Raw genomic sequence first — 23,854 nt, 5'->3', positions numbered from 1 at the left:
ACATTGATGTGACATCAAATGATATGAGGCTTGCTGTGTCTGGTATGTCTGTATTCTTGATTCTCTCTACTAGTTCCATTGAGTTTTCCAAGTTTCTGTTGTTTTCAAAGGTATATATGTTCTTTATTAACGTGTGTGTATGTTGGGATAGGTAGTATGACGGAGCATTTCTGAAGTGAATGGCTGGCCGTAAAGGTGTGTGTTTTTTGTGCACCTTTGATAGGGATTTTAGAGTGGGTGCCTCTGGATTTTTTGTGTCATTCGTTTTATCTGGCCTTCTGAGAATGTATTTTTCATGTTTTTAGTGTTTTTGGGATGTTTTTGTCTGATATCTTGTCGTTGGACCACTGCTCAGTTTGGTGATGTTATTGTCCCTCAGAAACACTAATGTTTATCTATGTTTTCGTTTTAATTCACAATTACAGTGATGTACCCTTTGTCTGCTCTTGTTAGTAAGGCATTGGTTTTATTTAAATTTTTGTTTTAGCTTGTTGGCTGTGGTTTCCTCTGATGTTTTTTTCGTTATAGATTATAGTGCATTTGTGTGTTTTAATTATCTGTGTTATTTCTGCAGCAACTAGTTCTCTTGTTAAATTTGAATTAAAATTTTGTGTACCCTGTCTTTCTTATTCCTTTATATTTTGTTCAGATTCTGTTACGAGATCTTCTATTGTTTCGTGTGATATGTGTGTGTTAATGTTGTGCTTTAGTCCTTTTTCCAGTAGACTTTTTTTCTTGTTTGCTGAGATTAATGTCAGTTTGGTTGACCAGCGGTTGTTGATACTTGAGCGCCAGTACCGGAGATGATGATGTAGACTCGTGTGGTAAATCATCGAGAATCTCTTGGGACGCGTGAGTGCGTATATCCTAAGTTAGGTGTCACTGATGAAAACATATTCTGCACAGGTTGTTAATTTTTTGAGTAATGCATTCTGAAGGATGAGATTGGGGCCAGAGGAATGTAATAAAAACAGGTCTAATTTTGTGACGTCGTAAAGTGCGTAACCAAATCTTTGAGCGAAATTGTGGACTTTATCAATGACACCAACTTCTCGTAGAAAATTATTGACAAAGACTTTGGATACTGCTTTGGCAGTAACTTTACATAAAGTTGTGAATGAAACGATTTTTGAAGTCAATGCAGTAGCAACATAAATGTACGACAATCCGTTGACTGATCTGACAAGAGGTCCTAACAGGTATGTTGCAGCTAACTATTTTATTTTACAAGGAATTATAGGAAATAACGGTGCGCGATGTATAATGGTTCATGGTTTGGCTTTCTGACACAATTTGCATTTTGCTAACGCCTTTTGTATTCTTTTCTGCATATTAATGAAGTAACAAGTTGTACGAAGTTTGTGAAAGCATTTTCTCAGACCAAAGTGACCATAGTTGAGACGAGTATCCTAAGTAAACCTATTTACAATACCATCGGGTATGCACACAACCCAAAGAGAGTCCCTAACTGTGCATCTTCTGAAAAGAATGTTGTTACATACTAAATAAAATTGTCTTATTGCAGTGTTTGTTTTGACATACGATTTACATTTTACATGTTACCTTTATTGCGTTCCTGCGCTATGTCTCGTAAAGAAGACGAGATAGAGGTTTCAAAGGCTACCTTTCGTATATGCAACAAATTGAAGTTTTAGTCCCTTTGATTTTCAGGTGTGTTCTTGGCAAAACCAAAGAGTACGTGATAAAGTATCCACTACAACATTTAGATTATCAGGAATGTGAAGAACAGTGAAGTTCAACTTTTGTAAATACAAAGCCCATCGTTTCAAACGATCATAGTTTAGTTTAGATGACAATACAAACTGGAGTGCTCGATGATCAGTGTACATCTTAGCATGTTTCCCACACAAAAGAACCGAAATTTAGAATATGCCCAAATAATTGCCATTGCTTCCAACTCGGTTGCAGAATAATTTCTTTCAGATTTAGACAAGACGCGACTGGCAAAAACTATATCTCTCTGCACATTTACAGCATTCTCTTCAAATTCTTGGTATAGATGAGCTCCAAGCAAAACTTTTGAAGAGTCCATTGACAAGCAAAAGTCTCGGACTAATCAGGACGACCAAGTACTGGAACATTAAGGAAAGTATCTTTCAAAGTTTGAAACTAACTGTGCCAAGTACTGGAACATTAAGGAAAGTATCTTTCAAAGTTGGAAACTCTAACTGTGCTCGTTCATACCAGTGGTATACGATGATTTTTTTTCCAGTGAGTGAACTTAATGTAGGAGTGCTAAGAATTTTCATATTTAAAAAAGGCGCTAAAAATTTACTAAACCAAGGAAACTTCGAATCTGTTGTTATGTGGAAGGTGGAGGGTTGCCCTAATTGCATCATATTTCTCTGGTTCTGGTTCAGTAACTCCTGATGAAATTATATGACCAGGAAATTTCACTCTTGTTTTCCCAAACTCTGATTTTTGTAAGTTGACAGTAATTCCCTAATCATCAAAATGTGCAATAAGCTTCTCAAAATAGGGTTATGCTGTAACCAAGAGTTTTCTGCTATAAGTATATCTTCAACATAGGATGTTATGTGTCTTCAAGTAGTCAGGTAAAATAGTGTTCAAACGTCGAATAAAGGCAGCTGACGAGATGTTGCGGCCAAAAGGTAATTTACGAAACTGGTAGCGCACATGAAAATACAAGAAAGCAGAATATTCTCTACACCCTCGGATTAACTCTGTTTGCCAAAAACTTACACGTATAAGTTTACAGTAAATAAAATTTAAACTTCGCAGAAATCTTGCAAGAGTTCTTCTAATTTTTGTGTTCTATCAGTTTTTGTTGAAATAATACTGTTAATTTTCTCGAATCCAACGCAAGTCTAATCGAGCCATCCTTCTTTTTCACAATATGTAATGGGTTGTTATGGGAACTGACTTAGGTTCTATGATTCCCTGTTCTACCATGGACTCAATTGCTGCCTCACTTTCTCTCTGGAGCGAGCTAGAATGATGTGTATTGTTTAATTCAAAACTTATTGTGTTCTTCGACCTGAAATTTACACTGAAAACCCTTAATTGTTCCCGCACTCTATTCATTTATTCCTGAATGAGACTGTGTGTCAATATCCGAGTCCATTTCATCGTAAAAAATACGTGCAGAACTTGTGTTATTAAGAATGGATTCTGATGGATTTTGCGATGAATTATCTGTCGAAAAATGTAAACAATTTATTTCCTCTTCTTGTTTCGAGGTCTAGTCTTTAAATGTAAATGAAACTGACTTACCCTGCACTGTCATTTCTACTTCGACATCACTGAAATTCAAAAGGGCTTTAGATTTCTTTAGCAAATCTGCTGTCAATTATATTACAGTTGACAAGAGAGGAAAACCAAGCAATTCATCGAAACTTATAGCTTTGACACAAAAGGTCTAAAAAGGTTTGATGCTTCACATCATTACTCTATCCAGAAATCGCTCCTCGTATTTTAATCTTGCGTAAAGGTAAATTTCGACAATCTGTTGCTGTTATACGTTTGTGGAGTGCAGTGACTCTGACCACAGAAATAGGGCTACCTAAATCAAGGACAGTGCAAAGAGTAGTGTTGCCTACTGAAACGTTTACTATTGGATGTATTACAGATTTTTGTTTGTCGTCAGTCTCCTACAGTAAAGTGTCTCTAATACACTCCTGGAAATTGAAATAAGAACACCGTGAATTCATTGTCCCAGGAAGGGGAAACTTTATTGACACATTCCTGGGGTCAGATACATCACATGATCACACTGACAGAACCACAGGCACATAGACACAGGCAACAGAGCATGCACAATGTCGGCACTAGTACAGTGTATATCCACCTTTCGCAGCAACGCAGGCTGCTATTCTCCCATGGAGACGATCGTAGAGATGCTGGATGTAGTCCTGTGGAACGGCTTGCCATGCCATTTCCACCTGGCGCCTCAGTTGGACCAGCGTTCGTGCTGGACGTGCAGACCGCATGAGACGACGCTTCATCCAGTCCTAAACATGCTCAATGGGGGACAGATCCGTAGATCTTGCTGGCCAGGGTAGTTGACTTACACCTTCTAGAGCACGTTGGGTGGCACGGGATACATGCGGACGTGCATTGTCCTGTTGGAACAGCAAGTTCCCTTGCCGGTCTAGGAATGGTAGAACGATGGGTTCGATGACGGTTTGGATGTACCGTGCACTATTCAGTGTCCCCTCGACGATCACCAGTGGTGTACGGCCAGTGTAGGAGATCGCTCCCCACACCATGATGCCAGGTGTTGGCCCTGTGTGCCTCGGTCGTATGCAGTCCTGATTGTGGCGCTCACCTGCACGGCGCCAAACACGCATACGACCATCATTGGCACCAAGGCAGAAGCGACTCTCATCGCTGAAGACGACACGTCTCCATTCGTCCCTCCATTCACGCCTGTCGCGGCACCACTGGAGGCGGGCTGCACGATGTTGGGGCGTGAGCGGAAGACGGCCTAACGGTGTGCGGGACCGTAGCCCAGCTTCATGGAGACGGTTGCGAATGGTCCTCGCCGATACCCCAGGAGCAACAGTGTCCCTAATTTGCTAGGATGTGGCGGTGCGGTCCCCTACGGCACTGCGTAGGATCCTATGGTCTTGGCGTGCATCCGTGCGTCGCTGCGGTCCGGTCCCAGGTCGACGGGCACGTGCACCTTCCGCCGACCACTGGCGACAACATCGATGTACTGTGGAGACCTCACGCCCCACGTGTTGAGCAATTCGGCGGTACGTCCACCCGGCCTCCCGCATGCCCACTATACGCCCTCGCTCAAAGTCCGTCAACTGCACATACGATTCACGTCCACGCTGTCGCGGCATACTACCAGTGTTAAAGACTGCGATGGAGCTCCGTATGCCACGGCAAACTGGCTGACACTGACGGCGGCGGTGCACAAATGCTGCGCAGCTAGCGCCATTCGAGGGCCAACACCGCGGTTCCTGGTGTGTCCGCTGTGCCGTGCGTGTGATCATTGCTTGTACAGCCCTCTCGCAGTGTCCGGAGCAAGTATGGTGGGTCTGACACACCGGTGTCAATGTGTTCTTTTTTCCATTTCCAGCAGTGTATCTTCAAAACACACAAAGTTCAAAGTTTCATCAGTGGGGTGTTTTCTGTGATTCACAGTCTTGTTTGCAGCAGGAGTGGCTTGTCATTGTTTTGTATTGCTTCAGTTACTTCTACCTGTCGTGCTGGGCCCTTCCGGAACTTTTCCACTGTCAATTATGATGTTGATTACTGTGGCTGTGTTGGATGATATTTGCATAATTGTTGTTGTGATTATTTTGATTGTTATGATAGTTATGGTTACGCCTTTTCTCATTATCGTAATTGCTGTGATGCTTGTTACTATGTTCGTACCAGAGCTTCGGAAATTACAATAACCATAAGTTATCTCTACATCTGCTGGCCAAAAATACGTCTCAGATGTGTAGGTAACTTCGTTAAACAAATGCGAATTAGCTCTGACGGACTGTATGGCTTTGATAAGTACTGATTTCTCCGTACTATGTCTTCAGAGCTTTTTGCTGGGCTACAGAAGTCAGACTATTCAAAGTTCCGTGACAGTATAATGTTATGTTTTACCCAATCTTGTGTGGCCTGTGAGCTGACAAAAGTACTCGGTAGAAATCATTTACCCTTTGGCAATCTCTCACTGTTGAGCGCATTCTTGTTGCAGGTTCATTTTCCAAATAACCGCAGAGAAATTCTAATTTGTTTTCAAGTGGACAGTTTGGTGATAAATAATATAGGAACTGATCAATCCAAGCTTGGGGGTGAATTTAGTTACCGTAATTCCTGAAAACTCGGAATTTACGTACTATCAAGAAAAGTTTGTAATCGAAGTTACCATTTTTGTGTGAACCAGCCTGTTCTCTATTGCACCACGTCGGTGATTCATTGTCGTATCTGGATGTGTGGTACTATTCTCGTGGAAAATCACCTAGACGCCATAAATTTGTATGGTCACAAAAGTTTTCTGAATGTGAATGTAAACGGCCAAATTCATTCTTTTCGTCCTCGTACATTAGCTCTCTTTCAGTACGCTCGACATTTTCACTCATAGTGTTCCTGTATCGTTTATTTTCGCGATTAATTTTCTCCTGGCTGTCTTTAAAATTCGTTAATTACTGGTATTTTACTGTGTCTGGAAATTGTACTGGTAATGTGTCATTTGAATCTCTATCTCCACTGATTGACAAATTTGTCATTTTGGTTGTGAGATCGTCAACTGTTCCTTTCATTGTGATTTACTGTCAATGTTAAAGTTTCCACTTGTTCGCTAATTTCCTTCGCCGTTGTGTTAAGCTATTTGTTCTGCTCTTTTACCTGTGTAACTATCGTACTCGGAACTACAATGTTACTTTTAGCTAGGAGTTCGTCCTTGTCACTATCCCGGTTTGCTTTTATGTATTCGTGTTCTGTTTCAAGGTCACATAATCTAGTTGCAAATCTGTTAATTATTGGTTGAACGTCATTTTTAAATTCGTCCCTAATCTCAACTGATAAATTTTGTATTTTCAATTTCATTTCCTACTGTGACTTTGTTTTTTCTTTGCAATTTGTCGAGATTCTTGCTCATTTCGTCTTGTGTTTCGTCGACATTTTTACCTATTTTATCTTGTGTTTCGTCGATTTTCTTACTCAGTTCATCTTGTATTTCTTTAAGCATCTGACTAATTGATTCTGGAAAATTTGTCGGATTCGTGCAGTGTGGTTCTAAGTAATTGTGCACCGAAGGTTTTGTGTTCGTTCAAAACACATTGATACAAAACCTGATCCTGATATGTCTGTTACCAGTTGTAAAATTGTGACGACGTTAGTAAGCTTTCGCCAGACACTGACGACTTATCGCCGAGAGACTCAGTTTCGAAATTTAGGTGTTCATTAGCCATCGTTTGTTCTGTTTCGTAACTGTTCGCTAAGTTGGTTAATAATTGTGGATCCGCGCCATATCCAGCAGTCTCATGTAAACTATTGACAGTTGCTGACCGCTCAAGGTGATTTATGCCATCCGAATCGTTAATTTGTAATACCCCTGTGGTCTTGTGCTACGATGGATTTCCATACTGTTTTCTATTGCGCCATGCATGATGAAACACTATTTCTTGGAAAAACTGAATTGCTGCAATGCCCAACAAACAAAAATAAAAACTGTACCACCGTGCTCGCAGATCCTCAACAATGAATGAAATCTACACAAAATCTGCACTATTATGCCAACTGGTTATGTAATAAAGTAATCGACATAAAATTTCACAAATTAAACACAAAATTTTAAATGAATTGCCTGGAAAAGAAATACAAGATTGGTAAAATTAGCACATCAGTATTATTTGCTGTCAATAAATCCAACACTATCTGACTACGTATCTCCAAAAGAACCGACAAACTGTTCTGGCAGAAAAGGTCGATATATAGAACCTCTCCACTATATGTTTCTGTTTGAAATCCAGCCCAAACTTACCTCCCACTGTATAAAAAATCTACGTACAACCAAAACCATGTATCCACAAACTGTTATCTAACTTAAACTCGTATGCTAAACTTTGAATAAATATAACTTAATTTGAATTGAACTATAACTTCTCTGAATACAACTTGTCTTTATATTAAATACTCAACTGCAGTAAAACAATTATCTGACTCTAATCAAAATTTCCAGTTACCTCGAGTCTTGACAACATTGTACCAGATTTCTCGAAAGCATAACAGCAAACTGCAAGCAGGCAACGGCTAAGCTAGATTTCTATTTTTCGATTAAAATTTCCAGACGATATTCAGACTGTTGCATAGCATATCGTGCAATGTGGTGATGGGCAGCGTAGCTATTCCTATGAAATGACATTCGAATACAATGATTTTAGAATGAGGTATGTATTCAAAAAACAGTAAAATTTCGCATGATCTTCACACATAACATTGTGCGAACAATACTATGCTTAACAAAGTGAAAAATTATTTGAAAATGGCACAACGTTAACGGGGAATTTCAATAAAAATCAAACTGCTTAATGAGTTGATATCTTAATATATGACTCAGGAAACTGGGGTTGTCTTTCTCTCAGCTCTGAGCAAGTTAACTAACGGACAATAATTATTGCCACAAACTAGCTGCGCATTGCGACAGTCCTGCCTCAAACTTCTCTCAAAATTGATATCATTACTCAAAAAATTATATTCCTTTCGGCTTCCTATATCCATTGACAGTCACCGGGCCAAATATATCACGAAATAAGCGTCAAACGAAAAAACTACAAAGAACTTGACTCGTCTAGCTTGAAGGGGGAAACCAGATAGCGATATCGTTAGCACGCTAGATGGCGTTGACATAGGTCAAACATATATCAACTGCGTTTTTTTAAAATAGGAACCCCCATTTTTATTAGATATTCGTGTAGTAGGTAAAGAAATATGAATGTTTTAGTTGGACCACTCTTTTCTCTTTGTGATAGATGTCGCTGTAATAGTCACAAACGTGTAAGTACGTGGTATCACGTGACATTCCGCCAGTGCGGACAGTATTTGCTTCGTGATACATTACCCGTGTTAAAATGGACCGTTTACCAATTGCGGAAAAGATCGATATCGTGTTTATGTATGGCTATTATGATCAAAATGCCCAACGGGCGTGTGCTATGTATGCTGCTCGGTACCCTGTACGACATCATCCAAGTGTCCGGACCGTTCGCCGGATAGTTACGTTATTTAAGGAAACAGGAAGTGTTCAGCCACATCTGAAACGTCAACCACGACCTGCAACAAATCATGATGCTCAGGTAGGTGTTTTAACTGCTGTCACGGCTAATCCGCACGTCAGTAGCAGACAAATTGCGCGAGAATCGGGAATTTCAAAAACGTCGGTGTTGAGAATGCTACATCAACATCGATTGCACCCGTACCATATTTCTATGCACCAGAAATTGCATGGCGACGACTTTGAACGTCGTGTACAGTTCTGCCACTGGGCACAAGAGAAATTACCGGACGATGACAGATTTTTTGCACCCGTTTTATTTAGCGACGAAGCGTCATTCACCAACACCAGTAACGTAAACCGGCATAATATGCACTATTGGCCAACGGAAAATCCACGATGGCTGCGAGAAGTGGAACATCAGCGACCTTGGCGGGGTAATGTATGGTGCGGCATTATGGGAGGAAGGATAATTGGCCCCCATTTTATCGATGGCAATCTATATGGTGGAATGTATGCTGATTTCCTACGTAATGTTCTACCGATGTTATTACAAGATGTTTCACTGCATGACAGAATGGCGATATACTTCCAACATGATGGATGTCCGGCACATAGCTCGCGTGCGGTTGAAACGGTATTGAATAGCATATTTCATGGCAGGTGGATTGGTCGTCGAAGCACCATACCATGACCCGCACGTTCACCGGATCTGACGTCCCCGGATTAATTTCTGTGGGGAAAGTTGAAGGACATTTGCTATCGTGATCCACCGACAACGCCTGACAACATGCGTCAGCGCATTGTCAATGCATGTGCGAACATTGCGGAAGGCGAACTACTCGCTGTTGAGAGGAATGTCGTTACACGTATTGCCAAATACACTGAGGTTGACAGACATTTTGAGCATTTATTGTATTAATGTGGTATTTACAGGTAATCATGCTGTAACAGCATGCATTCTCAGAAATGGTAAGTTCATAAGGTACATGTATCACATTGGAACAACCGAAATAAAACTTTCAAACGTACCTACGTTCTGTATTTTAATTTAAAAAACCTACCTGTTATCAACTGTTCGTCCAAAATTGTGAGCCATATGTTTGTGAGTATTACAGCGCCATCTATCACAAAGTGAAAAAAGTGGTCCAACTAAAATATTCACATTTCTTTACGTACTACACGAATATGTAATTAAAAATGGGGATTCCTATTTATAAAACGCAGTTGATATCCGTTTGACCAATGGCAGCGCCATCTAGCGGGACAACCATGGCACCATCTGGTTTCCCCCTTCAAGCTAGACAAGTTTCGTTCTTTGTAGTTTTTTCGTTTGACGCTTATTTCGTGAGATATTTAGCCCGGTCACGATCAATGGACCACCCTGTATATCATATTCATCCTCGCTATCTTTACAATAAGTGTTTCTTCATCTAACAGATACAATCACAGGTCCACGCAGCACTACTAAATACGTCCGTCATCTAGCATACTTCAACTGAGAAATATAGTGAAAGCGAACGTAGTACGTTCCGGAACATAACTCTTAAGTGAACACGTATAGAGATGTGGACCATATGGAAAGTGGAATTAAGATCAGAGGAGTGGAAAACAAGGTGGAACGATTCAGGATTATATGTACTCTTTATACATAGTTGAGTAGCTGAATATGGACAGCCGCTTGCCAGCGCGTGCGTGAATACGGGATAGCCAGTTTTACTCGGAAGTGACGTCAAAATGTCGCGTCATTCGTTGCGACTGTGAAACTCGACCCGGTAAGTTACGTGCGCCAGGAGTCTAGCATGTGTGTAAGTGGACTCTCGGAAACGGCGACATATTTGTAAATAAACAGTCAAGCTTTTTGTGAGAAGCAAAAATATAAATGTCATTGCTGTTCATTCCATTCGCAGCAATGTAGTCTTTCGTTTTTTAGTCAGACTGAAGTCACGAAGTCGAAAAAACTAACTCCAGAGAGAGAGAGAGAGAGAGAGAGAGAGAGAGAGAGAGAGCAGCATTATATGTAAATATCACAGAATATTGCAGAACGTATTTCTGTTATCTTAGTAAGTCCCCGAAACGCAGATACCAACAGAAAAAAATATTAGAATACTGCAAGACGCGAGCCCACTTCCATCAACTCCGTAGCTTATATAACTACTACGGGATGCTGAACACGTTCAACGCAGAACACTAGTGATGTTTGTATGAGCATCTCCTGAAGGCTTTTACCGTCGGTGTGTCATTAGCTAACATTGAGTGACGCACTTGCTATGAATCTTCAATGTGGGTTACTGTCATAGCGGGCAAGTTGTAAAGAGAGCGAAGAAATAAGACCAACTCGAATACGGCCTCTCCAGAGTTTCCATCTAGTTTGGCGGTTGCATCAAGTGATACGTCATTTTTACCTCACTAAGCTCGGTGTGACAGTTGCTTGTCCCCTACGAATATATGGGATGAAATGTGTCTGGCAGTAGACGACTTTCAACTTGTTAGTCTAGTCGCAATTTTAAGTGCACACTGTAACCCCATTGACCCGCCAGTTGTCTTCCTCAGTAGCCTACTTCTTCTTCCCCTTTTGCCTTTTCTTCTTCTTCCTTTTCTGCTTCCATTTGTAAGTTGGAAGGAACTTTAAGTGACTTATTACGGTGCATTGTCGGTGTTGATTTCTAAATTTGCATATGTGTATTAACATTTTGTGTCACGAGGATGATCAACTACATATGAGTTTTCATAAGATTCACCAGTCGAATCATTAAGCTCACTTACAAGTGAGATTAACATTTTGTTTAAATACGCTTAGTGTTCCACACAGTTAGCAATACATACATCATTCATTTATGTATAGCTGGCATGGGACTTTGCATTACTGAATGATGAACAAACACTGATTGCACCGACATTAATCGATGACTACGAAGAATGAGATCATTTAGAAAAATGCTGATTGATATTAAATTTTACATGGTGGCTAGATGGACTGACTGGCGTAATAACTGCATTTGTTGAATGATACCACGACTAAGTGTGGCCTTGTGTGCAATGCCTATCTAAAGAGCTGCTTATTACTGTTTTTATAAAATCATAAAACATCCATATTACATTTCACAGAGTAGCATAAAAGGCAAAAAAAGTATGCAGTAGAGGTACACACTAGCCACAGACGCTAGTTCCGTAGACATCTGCTTATATGTCCTCAAAAATGTGTAATTATACCTTCTATTCTATATTACATTCATTCTGAGATGCCTTATATTTACGAAAGCCTGACAAAAATTTTCTGGAAATTCTAACTTTCCAATTGGAATATTTCAAAACTAGGAACGAGGAACATTATGCGTATTTTGAAACATAAAACTTAGGGGCGTCACTCTGACACTGAATTTTCGAAAAACTTACATTTTAAGTTCTGAGAAGATTCTGGAATCCTTAAGACAACAACAGTTCTGATTAGGGATAACGTTTTAAATACATTCTCTTCAGATAAGATCAGGTGTTGTTTAGACAGACGGGCATGAAAGCTTTCAAATAATTATGTCGGACCTAAAACTTTTAGCGCTGTCGAATTTTGGCTATTCATTTGGTTTTCACCGATAGAGAGTTTAGAATATTTCCTTATGTAAAATCTATCTACAAGAACTGTTTACACTGTTGTTAACACCAGGCACTACCACTACCAACAACGTAAATCCTGCAGGGCACTGGCTGGACAACATTCATATAAAGTCGTGTACCCGTCTACACCGGCTCAGGTAGCGGAAGTTGAATTACAGTCACACTCTGCATCAGTCTTCGTTGATCCATTATGGATCGTGGGACGACGGCTGGCATGAACTTCTTGATGCAATAATTTACCAACAGCCATATGATTTGTAGAAGTTCATTTTATTTTATGAACTTCTACAAATCATACGGCTGTTGGTAAATTATTGCATAAAGAAGCTCTGCATCAGTGGTTCCCAACCTAGAGATAATTAACCCCTGAGAGCTAAAATGTAATTTTCTGAGAGGCAAAAACAAAAGCGTACAGTTGTGTTTGTTCCGACGCAAACTTATATTTAAAACGTCGTCAGTATTATGGTTACTTCGTAAGACTGCAAAACTGATCATGTAAGTTACAAATAATCGCTTTTTTCCCAAATACCAGCATTAACATATGACATAATGTGGTGGTTACAGTAGTGAATGTATGAACGTCATCTTTCTCACATAGTCTACCCACTACCAACACACACCGTACGATGCATTTATGATAGAAAAACTGAGATATATAAATTACATATGCTTAATATCTCATGAAAATGTCTTTTTCGGAGTTGTAGATGCATTACATGATGAAAAGTATCCGGACACCTCCAAAAACATACGTTTTTCATATTAGGTGCATTGTGCTGCCACCTACTGCCAGATACTCCATATCAGCGACCTCAGTAGCCATTAGACATCGTGAGAGAGCAGAATGGAGCGCTCCGTGGAAATCACGGACTTCGAACGAGTTTAGGTGATTGGGTGACACTTGTGTCGTACGTCTGTATGCGATATTTCCACACACCTAAACATCCCTAGGTCCACTGCTTCCGATGTGATAGTGAAGTGGAAACTTGAAGGGACACGTACAGCACAAAAGGTACAGACTGACCTCGCCTGCTGCCTGACGGAGACCGCCGGCAGTTGAAGAGGGTTGTAATGTGCAATAGCCAGAAATCTATCCAGACCATCACACAGGAATTCTGAACTGCATCTAGGTCCACTGCAGTACCATGACAGTTGGGCGGGAGGTGAGAAAACTTGGATTTCATGGTCGAGGGGTTGTTCATAAGCCACACATCACACCGGTAAATGCCAAACGACGCCTCGCTTGGTGTAAGGAGCGTAAACATTGAACGATTGAACAGTGGAAAAACGTTGTGTGGAGTGACAAATCACGGTACACAATGTGGCGACCCGATGGCAGGGTGTGGGTATGGCGAACGCTCGGTGAAAATCATTTGCCAGCGTGTGTAGTGCCAACAGTAAAATTCCGAGGCGGCGGTGTTATGGTATAGTCGTGTTTTTCATAAAGGGGGCTTGCACCGCTTGTTGTTTTGCGTGGCACTATCACAGCACAGACTATATTTATGTTTAGAGCACCTTCTTGCTTCGCACTATTGAAGAGCAATTCGGGGACGACGATTGCATCTTTCATCACAATCGAGCACCTGTTCATAATGAACGGCCTGTGACGGAGTTGTGACACGACAATAACATCCCAGTAATGGACTGGCCTGCGCAGAGTCCTGACCTGAGTTCAAAGAATGTTTTGGAACGCCGATTTGGTGCCAGGCTTCACCGACCGAAATCGATACCTCTCCTCAGTGCATCCCTCCGTGAAGAATGGGCTGCCGTTCCCCAAGAAACCTTCCAGAACCTGATTGAACGTATGCCTACTAGAGTGGAAGCTGACATCAAGGCTAAGAGTTGCTCAAAACCATACTGAATTACAGTATTACAGTTGGAGGGCTCCACTAACTTGTAGGTCATTTTCAGCCAAGTGTCTGGATACTTTTGATTACATAGTTTAGTTCCCGAAACAGAACAGAAATCCCTTCATTATTCACATCGCAACAATAAACGAATAAATTAACTGTACCACACAACAGTAAGTATCTATTACATTACTATGGGTACTACACTGCTGTAGGGCCTGTACAGTATTATTATTATTATTATTATTATTATTATTATTATTATTATTATTATTATATGACCGGAGAAAGTCATGCGAGAGTGGAATAAGAAATGCCAACCAAACATCAAGACTGGCAGGAATATCAGACTCAGTTGCCTGGCCTTTGATGATGCTGGCAAATAGCGTGGAAGAGGCTAAATACCAAATTGAAGAACTCGAAAAAATAGCACCAAGTTCTGACTACGGATCTCGTTTGAAAAAGACAGAAATGATGCCAGCCTTCAAGGCTGAAACACCAGCCATTACACTGAATGATGACAAACAAATAAAAATTGCAAATAAATTGAAATATCTTGGGGAGGTTATAAGTTGGAATTCAAACGAGGAAATGTCAGTAGAATGCAGAACTACTAAACTGACACAAGGGCAACACATGACCTGGCGAACATACAAGAAGAAATGTCTCTCGATAAATGCTAAACTCAGACCCTAACACTCTCCTATTAAACCTATTAAATCTATGTTAGTGAAACACTGTTCGAGATGAACAACAAATCCACCACAGACAAATTACAGAAGGCAGACAGATAGTAACTGGTTGCGCTCAGGCGTCATCGTCTCAGGAAAGTTGGGAACTACCTCTCTATATCGAAGAAGCAAGGACAGATATAAAAGATGGTTGAATCAGGGTGAAACAACATACAGGACAAGCTTCGTTGATGACCGTGCTATTCTCAGTAAAAGGGGGGAAAAATTACGGATCCCTTGAATGTAATGAACAGTCTGCTGAGGATTGAGCACAGAATGTGAATTGAGAACAAATCGAAGAAAGGTGAAAGTAATGAGGAGGGGCAGAAAAGAGAATAGCGAGACACTCACCAAGAAAATTGGAGCCACGATGTACATGTAGTGAAGGAATTATACTACACTGGAAGAAAAACAAAGTGTGATGGACGAAGCAAGAATGGAATAAAAGCGGACTAGTACAGGAAAAGAGGGCGTTCCTGGTCCAAAGAAATCTAATATCGGCTTTAATTCGAGAAAGGAATTTCTGAGAATGTTCATTTGGAGTGTTTGGAGCGAGAATCACGGACTGTGGGGAAAGAAGAGAACCAAAGCGTTTGAATTGTGGTCCTACAGAAGGATAATGGAGATGAGATGGACGGATAATATAGGAAAACAAGTAGTTCTCCGCACAAACAGAGAGGAGTGTAAAATGCGAAGAAGTAGTGACAAGAAGAAGGGACTGGATAACAGATGATGTGTTAAGACATCAAACAATAACTTTCATCGTACTTCAGGGAGCTCTAAAGGGAAATAACTGTAGGGGAAGATAGAGACTGACATAAAAAAATAAAAAAACAATAAATAACGTTAAGCGCAAGTGCAGCTCTGTGATGAAGGGGCTGATACAGCTGAGGAAATAGTGGCGGTCTCCATCGAAGCAGTCAGACGGCTGATGATGAAAAAATGCGGGCAAGTGGGAGTAGAACTCGCGCACCGAGGGATATGTACAAATTATGTAACTGTATATGTAGTTCCGCCAACGGCATTGCCGCAGTGGTAACACCGGTTCCCGTCAGATCACCGAAGTTAAGCGCTGTCGGGTTGGGCTAGCATTTGAATGGGTGACCATTCGGTCTGCCGAGCGCTGTTGGCAAGCGGGGTGCACTCAGCCCTTGTGAGGCAAGCTAAGGAGCTACTTGATTGAGAAGTAGCGGCTCCGGTCTCGGAAACTGACATACGGCCGGGAGAGAGTTGTGCTGACCACATGCCCCTCCATATCCGCATCCAGTGACGCCTGTGGGCTGAGGATGACACGGCGGTCAGACGGTACCTTTGGGCCTTCATGGCCTGTGAGGGAGGAGTTTAGTTTAGTTTTTAGATTTACATGTAGTTCATCCCGGGAATAGAGAATTTCTACTTCTTTCAGGCTTGTTATCTGTATATTGGCAAGATATGAAAATATTTTACATAATTGGCCGTATCTTTTGACTGCATTGACGCAGAAGCTTAAATCTTTATCGTAGACTTCAGCATATGACATCGTAAATTTCAGCTTCATACGTCAATCTGTGCCTGAGAGAAAGTTGTCTTAACAGACAGGCAGACAGACAGACAGACAGACAAACAGGCAGACGGATAACAGATGACAAACCAATATTTTTTTCGTGAGTTATAATCACAAAATAACAATTTTCAGATTTTTTTGTTTTTCTTGTACTGTGAAATCTCGCTTCTTACCAAATTTCTTATGTCAACGTGAAGGAGCCTACAGGTTTTGATTAAGGAGTTTTCGAATATCAAAATATGCGACATATATGGCCGTATCCTGTGACTGCATTGACTTAGAAGCTTCAGTTTTTTACGCCACAAAGGGGCAGTAGACCTTAGTATGTGACATAAATTTCAACTTCATATGTTTACCTGTTCTTGAGGAAAGGGATCGCAATAGATGGATAGACTGAAAGTAGGATAACAAATAACAAAAAATATTTTTCGCAGGATACAATAGCAAATTACCAATTTTCGGATTTGGCCCTTACTTGTCCTGTGGAACCTTGCTTCTTGCCAAATTTCATGATTCCAGGTACACGGGAAGTACTATACAGGGTTTGATGAGTGAGTTTGCAACTATCGAAGTATGTGGCATAAAAGGCGGTGTTTCGTGATTTCGTTGACGTAGAAGCTTAAATTTTCTACATCGCCAAGCGACCGCAGACCTTAGTGTGTGGCATAAACATCAGTTTCATGCGTCTACCCGTTTCTGATAAAAAAGGGTTCTTAACAATAGACGTACGGAACTCTAAAACGAGAGCACTTCTCCCTTATCCTGTACTGGGTTATGACTGTGAAGACCACTACCTTCAGTGATGTAGTCTATATTGTCTCGTCACCACCATTTCAAAATCTCACTGATGTTTTTATGTAAGACGCGTTAAATGCCTTGAATATCTTTTACAATTTTGTGCTGCTTTATTTACTATGTAAATATAAAACATGTATGGTGCGAACTGTCAAAAAATTACAGGAAATGTGTACAATATTATACCAAAATATGACGCCACATGGTATGAAAAAAAAATCGCCGTGAAATGTGTATTTCAGAAATTCACTTTAAATATAACAAGAACGTCTACCAGATACAGTCGCACTAGATGTTGTATATACGTCAGGACAACGTAGACCTACTTGAAAATCAAAGTCTCCCGAAACAGCTGTCGTAATAACCAACAAATGTTTTAAGCAGTGATACTGGAACCTTACTTACAATGTCCTTTCAAGACATACAGGGCGGCCCATTGATCGTGACCGGGCCAAATATCTCACGAAATAAATATCTCAAAGAACGAAACTTGTCTAGCTTGAAGGGGGAAACCAGATGGCGCTATGGTTGGCCCGCGAGATGGCGCTGCCATAGGTCAAATGGATATCAACTACGTTTTTTAAAATAGAAACCCCCATTTTTATTACATATTCGTGTAGTACGTAAAGAAATACGAATGTTTTAGTTGGACCACTTTTTTCGTTTTGTGATATATGGCGCTGTAATAGTCACAAACGTATAAGTACGTGGTATCACGTAACATTCCGCCAGTGCGGACGGTATTTGCTTCGTGATACATTTCCCATGTGAAAATGGACCGTTTACCAATTGCAGAAAAGGTTGACATCGTGTTGATGTATGGCTATTGTGATCAAAATGCCCAACGGGCGTGTTATAGCTGCTCGGTATTCTGGACGACATCATCCAAGTGTCCGGACCGTTCGCCGGATAGTTACAAGTGTTCAGCCACATGTGAAACGTCAACCACGACCTGTAACAAATGATGATGCCCAAGTAGCTGTTTTAGCTGAAAAGGTTGATATCGTGTTGATGTATGGCTATTGTGATCAAAATGCCCAACGGGCGTGTTATAGCTGCTCGGTATTCTGGACGACATCATCCAAGTGTCCGGACCGTTCGTCGGAATAGTTACAAGTGTTCAGCCACATGTGAAACGTCAGCCACGACCTGAAACAAATGATGATGCCCAAGTAGCTGTTTTAGCTGCTGTCGCGGCTAATCCGCACATCAGTAGCACACAAATTGCGTGCAAAAACATCTTTCATCGTCCGGTAATTTCTCTTGTGCCCAGTGACAGAACTGTACACGACGTTCAAAGTCGTCGCCATGCAATTCCTGGTGCATAGAAATATGGTACGGGTGCAATCGATGTTGATGTAGCATTCTCAACACCGACATGTTTGAGATTCGCGCAATTTGTCTGTTGATGATGTGCGGATTAGCCGCGACAGCGGCTAAAACACCTACTTTGGCATCATCATTTGTTGCAGGTTGTGGTTGACGTCTCACATGTGGCTGTACACTTCCTGTTTCCTGAAATAACAAAACTATCCGGCGAACGGTCCGGACACTTGGATGATGTCGTCCAGGATACCGAGCAGCATACATAGCACACGCGCGTTGGGCATTTAGATCACAATAGCCGTTCATCAACACGATATCGACCTTTTACGCAATTGGTAAACGGTCCATTTTAACACGGGTAATGTATCACGAAGCAAATACCGTCCGCACTGACGGAATGCTACGTAGTTATACGTTTGTGACTATTGCGCCATCTGTCACAAAGCGATGAAAGTGGTCCAACTAAAACGTTCATATTTCTTTACGTACTACACCAATATGTAATAAAAATGGGGTTTCCTATTTTTAAAAACGCAGTTGATATCCATTTGACCTATGGCAGCGCCATCTAGCGGGCCAACCATAGCGCCATCTGGTTTTCCCCTTCAAGCTAGACAAGTTTCGTTCTTTGTAGTTCTTTCGTTTGACGCTTATTTCGTGAGATATTTGGCCCGGTCACTGTCAATGGACCACCCTGTACATTGCACTGGAGGCCCAATCATCAAGAAATTAGTAAGTGAATTAGTTCCACTAATATTGGCAGGTAATTTTATTTCGCGACATTATATTACGCAGTTTCGGTGAAGACGTAACGACTAATGCTTGTGTTTTGCGAGACTTTGCCGATGTGATACAGACTAATTAGACCCTTCTACATTCGTTTGGACTGTGGATAAGTAACGAGAGTAATCTCGTTTGGTTATGAGATTAATTTTTATCGAAGTCGTAGCCTTAAGACATAACAATTATACATCCTTAGTGAACAAAAGTTTAGTTACTTCAGTGAGTTATTATGTGTACGTTTAATGTATCATACATTACATACACACATACTCACACATATACAAGCTAGAGTCCCACTATAAGAGAGCCTAGTGTTGCCGCTGTTGTAGCAGCGGTGCTTGTTTCTTCCTGCATTATTTTTAATGAGTGTTCGTACGTTTGGAGAAATACAGTAAATATTCTGTTCACGTGTTCACTTGTTCGCTAATCATTTCTGCTCCTGTCCAGCGTTCCTATGACGACAGTTGCCGCACCACACTGTAACTCACTCCCCTTACTGATGCGTACGAAGTCGTGTACAACAGGTGTATTGTGGTTCAGACTCTAACTGACTATGACCCTTATTTCAGAAATTCTGTTTGACTTGGAGAGGGCCAAAGTAGAATCTTACATGAAATAATACAATAAAAAATTGTCAAGTGATCTAGAAGGCTTTATTCATAAAAGTCGTTGTGATCACGGTCTAATACCGGGAATTTACAGGTATACCTTTATTAACGTAAGCGTAACTCGCGATTAGTACTCCTTTTATTACTATGTTTATGTGCTGGATTTGATGGAATCGAAATAAAATACTCTAAAGTCCCAGTATAAGCAATCTAAATCTATACAGAAGAATTATGTAAAAAGAAAGATAATGGTATAAGATCCCGTTCGTCAACAACGAGCTCATTGGAGATGGAATGCGGTGTAGGATAAGACAAGAGTGTGGACGGATTTCAGTTATGTCGCCCAAAGTAATGGTCTCGGCCTCAAGTATTTTGAGTAAAATACGGAAATCTAGATGGCCACTCTGGTATGTGAAGCCCACTCCTTGTGAATGCGAGTACACTGCTTTAACCACTGCATCATCTCAGTCGGTACACGTGAATACCATTAATTAGAGACGCTGATTGGAAACCTGTCCAATAATTAGTTTAGACAGTATGTAGTTCGAAGCACTGACAAACTTTGACGTAAGGCGAAAAGTGATTTTTAATGTTGCACTGGACTGTCAGGAATGAAGTTTGATTGTATTCATTTGTGCACTTATTTTCTTTTGATTCAGCACGTTGTAAGATGATCGTGCGGTGTATGATGTGTTTCATACACTACACGGCAGTTAATTTCACGGATGTGTTGCCTGCGGATAATGTGGTGGGCTTCTGCAAACAATATTATGTGCCACCTGCGTTGTGTACAAACAGTTAATTCCTAAATTTATTTAAAATATTTATCGCTTAAATGTATGGCGTTGTGGACAACTAAAGTAAAAAAAAAAAAATTCATATTGGCCGTGTCGAACAGCTTGTAGGTAGATTAAAAACTGCCACATAAAATTCACGCCTGTGCCACTACGGCCAGCTTGGGTGGCCGAGCGGTTCTAGGCGCTACAGTCTGGAACCGAGCGACCGCTAAGGTCGCAGGTTCGAATCCTGCCTCGGGCATGGATGTGTGTGATGTCCTTAGGTTAGTTAGGTTTAAGTAGTTCTAAGATCTAGGGTACTGATGACCTTAGAAGTTAAGTCCCATAGTGCTCAGAGCCATTTGAACCATTTTGTTGTGCCACTATGTGTTATTAAAGACAATCGACTTCGGCCCAACATCATACCATCTTCGGGTTTCAAAAACAGCTCATCCATGCATTTCACAGTTGTAATACAAACAGTATCTTAAAGACTGTTCCACTGACTATTATTAATTGTATGTAACCTTTACGTCCAATCAACATCAGAGACGGTTTTGCGCGCTGTTTTATGTTTCGAACGTGATAAATTCATAGGGTTCTAAGTTAGACGTGAGCTTCCTTGTCAGACACTGTTGTATTTACCGTATTTACGCGAATCTAACGCCCTATCGAATGTAATGCCACCCCCAATTTTAAAAATTAAATTAATAAAAGAAAGAAGTTTTGGCATGTCGCTGGTAGGGTACTTTAGTATTGTCGAAATTTATTTTACAATGCTAACTCTATTTCAGACTACAGTGAATGTATAAATGAACTACAAAAAACAACAATAATTTATCTTTAAGTTACTCATTACGGTAGTAAGTGACATTTTCATTATTAAAAAAGAACGCCTAACTTCATTACCTACATGACATACAAAGAAACATACTGTAAATTACAGGTGTTACTCATCATTATTAACTAATGTCGTCATTACTGGAATCCTCGGAAGAGTCTACATCAGAAATAGATTCATTTCCTTCTTCCCCGCCATCTTCGGTGTCGCTCCAGAGCACATCATCTTCACTGCCATCCAGAGTATTTGAAATACAGCACTTCTTGAATGATTTTACGATCGTTGGTTCTTCGATGCGTTTCCAGGCATCCGAAACCCAGTGCGTAATAATGTAGGGTGCAGCACGTTTAATTTTTCCTGTCGGAGTCAGTTCACGATTTGGTTCGCAAAACCATTTTTCGTACTGTTCCTGAACGTAACCTTTTCAAGGTTTGTTTATGCTAACGTCCAGGGGTTGTAATACAGAAATATTTCCCCAGGAATAATTGCAAGATACTGGGTAGGCTGTGGACCTTTCTTACGTCGTCTAGTGAGATGACCACGAAATGTATCAAGACAGATCATTGATGGTTGCTTAGAAAGCCCACCAGGACGGAGTTCCCATACGTTGCGGAGCCAACCAAGCATAAAAGTTTCAGTCATCCATCCCTTCTCTTGATTACGAACAATGACGTCATCAGGGAATAGCTCTTCTGTTTTTGGAGTATTGGGGCTTGTTTTTCGCTTGAAGATTAGAAAAGGGGGAAGTATGTTCCCATTTGCTGTGATTGCCAGACTTACTGTTATGCGCTGTTTTTCACAACTAGATTCTTTGAGGGTAACTTCTTTTGTACCTTTCTCGCCAATCGTGTAATTACGTGGCATATCAAACCAAATTGGAGCCTCATCAGCGTTGCCTGTTTGGCCCATCAAAAAATTCTTCTCTTTCCGAAGTGTGAAAACATACCGCTGAAATTCTTGAAGCTTCTTCTGAAAATCCTGTGGAAGCTTTTGGCACATTGTTGTACGGCGCCGCAGATATAAGCCCGCTCGTTTCATAAAGGGATCAACCCATCCCCGACTAGCCTTAAACTCTTGCTTGGGTATATTAACAGCTCCAGTCACCTCTTTTGCTTTTTTTATTATGGTGTCACTGGTCACAGGTTGCCCATTCTTCCTCCTTTCTCGGACGAATTCCAAAATATTTATTTCAACGTCAGGATGTCTTCCTTTGCGAGGTCAACTGAATTTCTTTCTAATAGTGGTAGTTGCAAATAAACTCAATTTCTGTTACTTCCATAAGCGAACATTACTCTCAGCTACATTGAACTCTTTTCCTGCCCTTCTGTTACCATATTTTTCAGCGTAAAGAATTACTTTACGCTTGAAAGTAGCGTCATACGATATTCTTCTCCGCTTGCCTTCCATTTCGTGACTACCTAATGCAAACACAATGCGAAGTACTGTAGTAGGCCAACAATAATGAAACGAGGTTGAGAACTACAACAATGCGTTGTTTTGTGCGGGATAGTACATAAATTTCAACGAGCAAATAAAAAAACAAACAAACAAACGGACACGTTCTATTTGAACCGACGACTAAAGAAAATTTCCTCTCACGGCAGTAATGGATTTTACTCTGAAGCCTGCGAACAGAATTCCGAACTGTAAATATGTACCAGCTCTTAACTCGATAACCTCTTACCCGATTTACGTGTTCCTTTCTTTAAATCACAGATACTGTACCTATATGTTCTTGCTAGATGTTTTCTACTTCAGATCACATAGGGTAAGCAATACCGGTGAACGATTTAATTTATACTCGAATATAATGCGCCATCGAATCTTATGCACACCCGAATTTTCAGTACTTTGGTTGGTAAAGAATAGTGCCCACTAGATTCGCGAAAATACGGTAGCCTTTATTATCACCTACTTCGTTATCTGCATGATATTTAGTATCGTGCTGGTAAAAGAGAGCGTAATCATTTTTAAACATTGCTGCGAACATTGGAATGTTTCCTTTGAATGGGACACGTCAGATTTCCTTTCCCATTATTGTCCAGGTGAGTAAGTGCTTTGTTTACTACGGCAACGAATCGACGGGAAGCTAAACTGTAGCCTTCTTTCGTCTGCTGGATTGCCATCTCCAATGCAGTTCTTTATCCTTCTTATTTTAGTCGGTGTCAAATATTCTGTAATAGTATTATTGCATGTTACAAACACAGCAGTGATTTGCCAGGCTAGGGTACTAATACGCTGAGGATTTCCGTCTAAGTGGACACTGAAGATTGGTGACAACA

At 40.7% G+C, this 23,854-nt stretch overlaps 1 protein-coding gene and 1 pseudogene across 1 annotated transcript in view; both read left to right on the top strand.

Annotated features, from left to right (window-relative positions):
• The window catches only part of LOC126095468 (uncharacterized), a 588,043-nt gene that overhangs the window by 88,392 nt on the left and 475,797 nt on the right, over nucleotides 1-23,854 (top strand). The window lies entirely within an intron of this gene.
• Nucleotides 15,915-16,032, top strand: LOC126095849 (5S ribosomal RNA; annotated as a pseudogene).

This window comes from Schistocerca cancellata, chromosome 8, assembly GCF_023864275.1.
Source record: "Schistocerca cancellata isolate TAMUIC-IGC-003103 chromosome 8, iqSchCanc2.1, whole genome shotgun sequence".
Taxonomy (NCBI): domain Eukaryota; kingdom Metazoa; phylum Arthropoda; class Insecta; order Orthoptera; family Acrididae; genus Schistocerca; species Schistocerca cancellata.
This window is presented reverse-complemented; position numbering and strand designations above follow the sequence as displayed.